This window comes from Pleurodeles waltl, chromosome 4_1, assembly GCF_031143425.1.
Source record: "Pleurodeles waltl isolate 20211129_DDA chromosome 4_1, aPleWal1.hap1.20221129, whole genome shotgun sequence".
NCBI classification, from domain to species: domain Eukaryota; kingdom Metazoa; phylum Chordata; class Amphibia; order Caudata; family Salamandridae; genus Pleurodeles; species Pleurodeles waltl.
This window is the reverse complement of record NC_090442.1, coordinates 693,170,871-693,178,618: the sequence shown is the minus strand read 5'-3', so window position 1 is coordinate 693,178,618 and position 7,748 is coordinate 693,170,871.

The following is a 7,748-nucleotide window of genomic DNA, read 5'->3' as shown; positions in this document are numbered from 1 at the left end:
AGATGGTCTCCCGAACAGACTCCCAACCCACACCAGGATGAAGCCCTCAGTGATGACAAAACTTCTGGACATGTGGATGACAGACCTGGCACATCTGGTCAGCCTAGGCAGATGAAAACAGTGGGTTTTACTGTGCCCACACAAACACTTCCCACCACAGCTGCAACAACATCTCAGCCAAACCCATTCCCACCAACCTGTGTACCGAGCACAGTTAGTCAAATCGTGTGCCCTCCAGGCCTAGGTACTAAAGTGCAAATTAACAGCCCTGACACAGAGGGACCAGGACCCAGTTGGAAATGGCACCCTGGGCCAAGGGCAGAGGCTCATGTGGGTAGGGTCCATGAGAGGGATACTGAGGGCTGGCAGAGTGATTCCACTAGGGACGCTTACAACCAGGACCCCATAAGCCAAGGCTTGGGTGTGTATCTGGAGTCCCAAGGCATGATGGGCAGGTACTTCTTGAACTCCAGGAACTTAAGCAGCTGCAGAGTGACATGTACCAACACCAACCAATGGATGCCCATAACTCCAACATGGGCTCCCTACATGGACATCCATACAACCCTGAGCAGGGCCTTTTAACCAACATCTACCACTTCCTGTAATGCAACCACATCAAGCCCATCTACATCTGTGGCATCCACAGGAAGGGAGGCCCTGCCAGAGGAAAAAACACCCCCAGACACCCCTACCTCTGCAACAGCAGAAGCCCCGCTGCCCTTGCAAGTGGGGACGTCCATGTAAAAATCCAGGAGGTGTGGATGGCAAGACACCCACCACTGCCAGCAAGAAACCTCAACCCTAATTTCCTCTGCTGTGTGTCACACAGTCACTCTGTGGACAAATTCTGGATACTTTTCCATTTCTGATGGGAAGAGTAATCTGGACTTTGGATTTGAGATGGATTGGCACCTACAACTATTGTTTCATTCACCATAACTGACTATTTCACTTTTCTGGTATGTTTGTTTTTACACCAAGTACGTCTTCACCTTAACCTTTTTAATAAATTCACAAGTCATTGTGTGCTATAGTAAATTTCACATTAGCAATGTAGATACTTAATACCATCTGAACTATGTAATGACAAAACAAGCTACTCATGTAAGCATGGATGTGTTGCATGCACACAATGTTTATCTTAGGACCACAACCATGTTGCATCAACACATACAGATGGTCCTTACAACGCTGGCAGTCGGTGTTAAAGCGGCAGTAAAACCGCCAACAGGCCGGCGGTAAAAAAAATGGAATTACGACTGTGGCGGAAACCGCCAACATAGACAGCCACTTTAACACTCCGACCACCACGCGGTACAAACAAACACCGCGGCGGTAACCGGCAAGAGACAGGCGGGGGACAATGTACCGCCCGCAGAATTACAACCCACCAATCCGCCACCTTTTCCGGGGCAGATTCACCATGAAACAAAAACATGGCGGAAACAGGACTTCGAAGGGAAAACGCTCACCTCTACACACCTCACGAGGAACCAGGACGCCATGGAACCGGAGCTCCAAATTATGCCAGCCTTTATCATCCTGCTCCTCTACCAGGAGCACGAATGTCGGCGGCAAAGACCACGGTGAGCACTGCACCTACGACACAGGGGAGGGGGGGAGGGAAAACACAGTGACACACACTCGCAACACGCAAAACCCCCACCCTCACCCACTACAACACACACACAAGTACATATTGATACATCACAGTTACACCCCCAACCCCCCCCAGGGAAGAATGCAAGGACAAAAGGAAATGAGTCGAATGATTGTAATATATTAAAATACAGTAATCAAAAATATTTAGATATATACAAGTATATACACCAAGAACACAAGTCCAAGGGATTCCACCATCATAGTCCGTGGATCACTGGGCCCAAAAGGCATGGGCGAGGCCCACACTCAATACCCGATCAAAATGGAGAGTACACTGCAGGGGCATCAGATAGAAATAAAACAGGCACCTCAGGGGGAATTTGGGGGGCACCTCAGCCGGTTGAGTGCACAACACCAGACCCTCGAGGGGGCTCCATGCCCATTGGTGTATCCTGGGGAGTGCAAAGCCACAGTCTCACAAGTCTCTACAGTGGGTGGTTTGCCCACTGTTCAATCCTGGGGAGTGCAAAGCCACAGTCTCTCAAGTCTCTACAGTGGGTGGTTTGCCCACTGTTCAGTCCTGGGGAGTGCAAAGCAACAGTCTCTCAAGTGGATAACAGTCTCCACTGGTTCTGGAGGGGGCCTTGTACCCAGAGTGCTTCATCCTGCCAAGGACAGAGGTAGTGGATGTATCTCTCCACTGGTTCTGGAGGGGGCCTTGTGCCCAGAGTGCTTCATCCTGCCAAGAACACAGGTAGTGGATGTATCTCACCACTGGTTCGAGAGGGGCCCTTGTGCCCAGAGTGCTTCATCCTTCCTGTGGCGGACTCAGTAGCGTCGGAATCATTAGCGCTGACTGGCCTGCGGGGCTGCTGGCGGCAGTGTCCTGGGCAGCAGTGCTTGTGGCGGTGTCCTTGGCAGCGCTGCTTGTGGCGGTGGTGTCCTCGGCAGCGGTGCTTGTGGCGGTGTCCTTGGCAGCGCTGCTTGTGGCGGTGTCCTTTGCAGCGCTGCTTGTGGCGGTGGTGTCCTGGGCAGCGCTGCTTGTGGCGGTGTCCTTGGCAGCGATGCTTGTGGCGGCGGTGTCCTGGGCAGCGGTTCAGCTGCTGGCGGTCTTGTTCTGCCCTGCGGGGCTGCTGGCGGCGGTGTCCTGGGCAGTGGTTCAGCTGCTGGTGGTCTTGTTCTGCCCTGCAGGGCTGCTGGCGGCGGGGTCCTGGGCAGCGGTTCAGCTGCTGGCGGTCCTGTCTGTGGCTGCGGGGCTGCTGCTGGCGGTCGCTTCCTGGGCAGCGGGGCTGCTGGCGGTCCTGTCTGTGGCACCGGGGCTGCTGCTGGCGGTCGCTTCCTGGGCAGCGGGGCTGCTGGCGGTCCTGTCTGTGGCTGCGGGGCTGCTGCTGGCAGTCGCTTCCTGGCAAGCAGGGCTGCTGGCGGTCCTGTCTGTGGCAGCGGGGCTGCTGCTGGCAGTCGCTTCCTGGGCAGCGGGGCTGCTGGCGGTCCTGTCTGTGGCAGCGGGGCTGCTGCTGGCGGTCGCTTCCTGGGCAGCGGGGCTGCTGCTGGCGGTCGCTTCCAGGGCAGCGGGCATGCTGCCGGTCTTGTCCGCCGTGCTGACCTTCCCAGACTTGCCGCTTTTACTGTGCCCCTTTCCCCCCTTGGATGGTGTTGCAGCTGTCTCCACACTCCCAACTGGGCCCCTGAGAGCAGGTTTGGCGGCTGGTTTCTTTCCCCTCTCCCGCAGGGCACTCCCCAGCTTTTTATGCTTGACATGTGGGGGATTGTCCGTGCTCTGGCTCCTTGCCACTCTGCCTGCCCTGGTGCCTGGTGCAGTCCATAATCCGGTGACTACTGGCACCACTGGTCCCGCCGATGTTGTGGCTGAGGTGCTATGTTGGGACCCGGAGAGTCGGGCCCTAGGAGACTGATGGGGTGGGGGAGGTAAGGGAAAGAGGTAAAGGCTGGCCAGGAAAAGTTTCTTGGGAACACTGGAGGAGGTTTGGGAGTGGAGGAAGAGGTAGTGGTTGTAGGCAGTGTACGTTTGGTGACTTTGGGTGAAGGTGCATGGGCTGGAGGTGGATGGCTGTTGGGTGGGTGTGTGGCTGCGTTTGGGTACCTTGAGAGGTGGCCTCACAGACACACTGGGAGAGGACACTGGGGATGTGTGAATGGTAGTGGGGGTGGTGAGTGCACGTGAGCGGGGTGTGGTGGTGGGTGTGCTGGTGATGGATGTAGTGACTGAGGATGTAGTGCATGCAGGTGTGAGTGGAGACGAGACTGGGAGGGAGGAGGGAGACGAGGAGGACGGGAACACAGTGGAGACAGTGGATGCTGGTGTGTCTGAATGTGTGTGATGCTTGCGTGAGTGCCTGTGGGATGTGTGGTGCTTATGTTTGCCAGAGCTTCCCTTGTGTGTTGAGGTGTGTGCATGCTGGTCTGATGGTGTGCTTGGTACAGGCTGAGGTACAGGGGTCTGGGTGGAGGAAGTTGGAGGGGGGATGCTAGAGACAGGGACAATGACTGCCATCAGTGCTGAGGCCAGAGTCTGAAAAGCTTGCTGAAGGGCTGCCTGACCAGAGTGAATGCCCTCCAGGAATGCATTGGTTTGTTGAACTGCCTCTCTATACCCTGGATGGCATTCAAAATGGTAGACTGCCCAACAGTGAGGGACCTGAGGAGGACAATGGCCTCCTCACTGAGGGCAGCAAGGGTGACAGGGGCAGGGCCTGAGGTGCCTGGGGCAAAGGTAATGCCCACCCTCCTGGGTGAGCGGGCACGGGGCAAAGCCTGAGGGGCTGCTGGGAGGGCAGTGCTGGTAGGGGGGGTGGCGGCTGTACCTGTAGATGCAGGGGCACAGATGGGGCCGCCACCGCAAGGGAGCTCTCATCAGAGGAGGAGTCCGTCTCGCTGGTGTCAGCTCCTGTCCCCGCCGTGGAGCTCCCCTCGCCCTCCGTCCCACTGGACAATTAGGAGTCCATAGTCTTGCCCTCCAGGGCCATGTGGGATGCAGCTCCCTCCTGCTCCGGTGCCACTGCTCCTCCGCCTGATGATACTAATGCACACAAGTACAGGGAGACCACAAAAAGGGGGGGGGAGACCGAAGAAAGACATGTTCAGTGCATGCAATACCGCTACCGTTGGCGGACACGACAGACACAGAAGCCCCCTGCACTACGCTGCGCACTTGGGGTCCACTATTCAATCCCTGGGACATGGCTTACAAGGCTATGGCCGATTTCTGCACACATGGATGTCACAGGAGCCTGACTAGGTGTAGCTGGCACTGTACACAGGTGGGGTGGGGTGCCACAGGGCCTGCCTGAAGCAGGGAACTTAACTACCAAACTCACCCTGGTATAGGGGAACCCACAGCCCACCTCCTCCACCCAGACACCTAAAATGCGTGCTGAATCAGCAGAATGAGAGTGTACTCACCCCCTTGTGGCTGCTGTGATGCCCTCAAGCGCCCATCCAACTCCAGATAGGCCACCGCCAGGATCCGGAACATCAGTGGGGTCATGGTGCGACGGGCACCCCTCCCACGTTGGGAGGCCATCCCCAGCTGGGCCTCCGCCGTCTTCTTGCTCCAGCGGCGAATGTCCTCCCATATTTTCCAGCAGTGGGTGCTCTGTCTGTGGTAGACCCCCAGGGTCTGGACTTTCTTGGCGATGGCACCAGATGCCCTTCTTCTGGTGGGCGCTGACCTACAGGAATTGTACAGGGTAAAAGAGAAATAATTACCAACTGCACCGTCACAGTAATTGGCCCGCATCCCTACCCTTGACATGACGCACATGCACTCACTGTTGTTTCATGCACGCCTCATTCTCGCCCCCCCTATCTTTCATCCACCCCACTCCACACAAGCATTGCCCATACAGCATGCTCACAGTGTACTTACCTGTTTTCTGGAGGACCGTAGAGTAGCGTGTACTGGGGGAGGACCCCATCCACGAGTTTCTCCAACTCCTCCATGCTGAAGGCAGGGGCCCTTTCCCCAGACACACGAGCCATTGTCTCTTCCAGACTGAGGTCACAGCAGCACTTGCAGTGTAGGTCCTCTCCTGTCGAAGATCAGGTATCGAGTGATTGAACAGAGAGAAAATGGCGGTCACGTCCGGCGTACATCATCATTGGCTCCTGGGAACCTTAGGACCCAATGTTAACCAATGCAGAATTGCGCCGCGGTCTTCAGCCGCCTACCGCAACGGTGTACAACGCCAGCACAGTTACCTCATATCCCCCTGTCCCACTTTACACGTCAGGCAGCCACCATTTCAGGGGCCCACATGGCATTATTTTTGACTGCGTCACACATACCTAGGCCTTGTCTAACCACTCATACAGGCAAATTTAGATTTATGAATATTTTCAGAGTAAGCTGTGTTTACGTACCTCAGAGTTGATTGACTCTCTGCTCGCTGTTCTCCTCCATAGGCACCGTCCGCTGGGGCATGTGAGGAGATGGCGGCATCCTCCGGTGTACAGACCGCTGGTGGACCAATCAACAATGGAGGAAAGACATGTGATCATCATCTACAGGCGTGATCGTGCCACAATCCAGGAACCGTGTGCCTAGTTGGAGCCAGACCTGATGTAAGCTATCCACCATCCCACAGGAATCCCCCCTCAAGTGCAGGTGCTGTCAGTACTCCATTTCCTAGCAAGTGGGTCATTTCAAACAACAGTGGCCATAGCATCAGGGATGTCCCAGCCTATGTTTTCCAACGTGTTGTCCAGAGTGTTGTCACATGCAGAGCTACATCGTTTTCCCTAAGGTGGATGATTTGCCTACAGTGAAAGGTGACTTCTATGCCCCGGGACATATCCCCAACATCATAGGTGCCATTGATGGGACACATGTGGCCTTGGTACCCCCACGCAGGAGTGAACAGGTGTACAGAAACGGGAAGAGTTACCATTCGATGAATGTGCAGATGGTGTGTTTGGCAGACCAGTACATCTCCCATGTTAATGGAAAATTCCCCGGCTCAGAGCATGACGCTTACATCCTGCGGAATAGCAGCATCCCTTATGTGATGGGGCAACTCCAGAGGCACAGGGTGTGGCTATTAGGTGAGCACCTGGACCCAAATCAGTGGGAATAATTTTCTGGGTCTGTGGATGTCCCTATGAGTCAGTGTGTATCTAACAGTTGTCCCTCGCCATTTGCAGGTGACTCTGGTTACCCCAACCTCTCATGGCTACTGACCCCAGTGAGGAATCCCAGGACAAGGGCAGAGGAACTCTACAATGAGGTCCATGGGTGAACTAGGAGGATTATAGAGCGGACCTTCGGCCTCCTGAAGGCCAGGTTCCAGTGCCTCCATATGACAGGTGGTTCCCTATTCTACTCACCAAAGAAGGTGTGCCAGATCATCGTGGCCTGCTGTATCCTTCACAACTTGGCTTTGCGATGGCAGGTGCCTTTTGTAGGAGGCTTGACTGGCTTGTAGTGAGTACCAAGGGGTACTTACACCTTGCACCAGGCCCAGGTATCCCTTATTAGTGTAGAGGGGTGTCTAGCAGCTTAGGCTGATAGAAAAGGTAGCTTAGCAGAGCAGCTTAGGCTGAACTAGGAGACGAGTCAAGCTCCTACAGTACCACTAGTGTCATATGCACAATATCATAAGAAAACACAATACACAGATATACTAAAAATAAAGGTACTTTATTTTTATGACAATATGCCAAAGTATCTCAGTGAGTACCCTCAGTATGAGGATAGCAAATATACACAAGATATATGTACACAATACCAAAATATGCAGTAATAGCAATAGAAAACAGTGCAAACAATGTATAGTCACAATAGAATGCAATGGGGGCACATAGGGATAGGGGCAACACAAACCATATACTCTAGAAGTGGAATGCGAACCACGAATGGACCCCAAACCTATGTGACCTTGTAGAGGGTCTCTGGGACTGTAAGAAAACAGTGAAGGTTAGAAAAATAGCCCTCCCCAAGATCCTGAAAAGTGGGTGCAAAGTGCACCTAAGTTCCCCAAAGAGCACAGAAGTCGTGATAGGGGAATTCTGCAGGAAAGACCAACACCAGCAATGCAACAATGATGGATTTCCAGACAAGAGTACCTGTGGAACAAGGGGACCAAGTCCAAAAGTCACGATCAAGTCGGGAGTGGGCAGATGCCCAG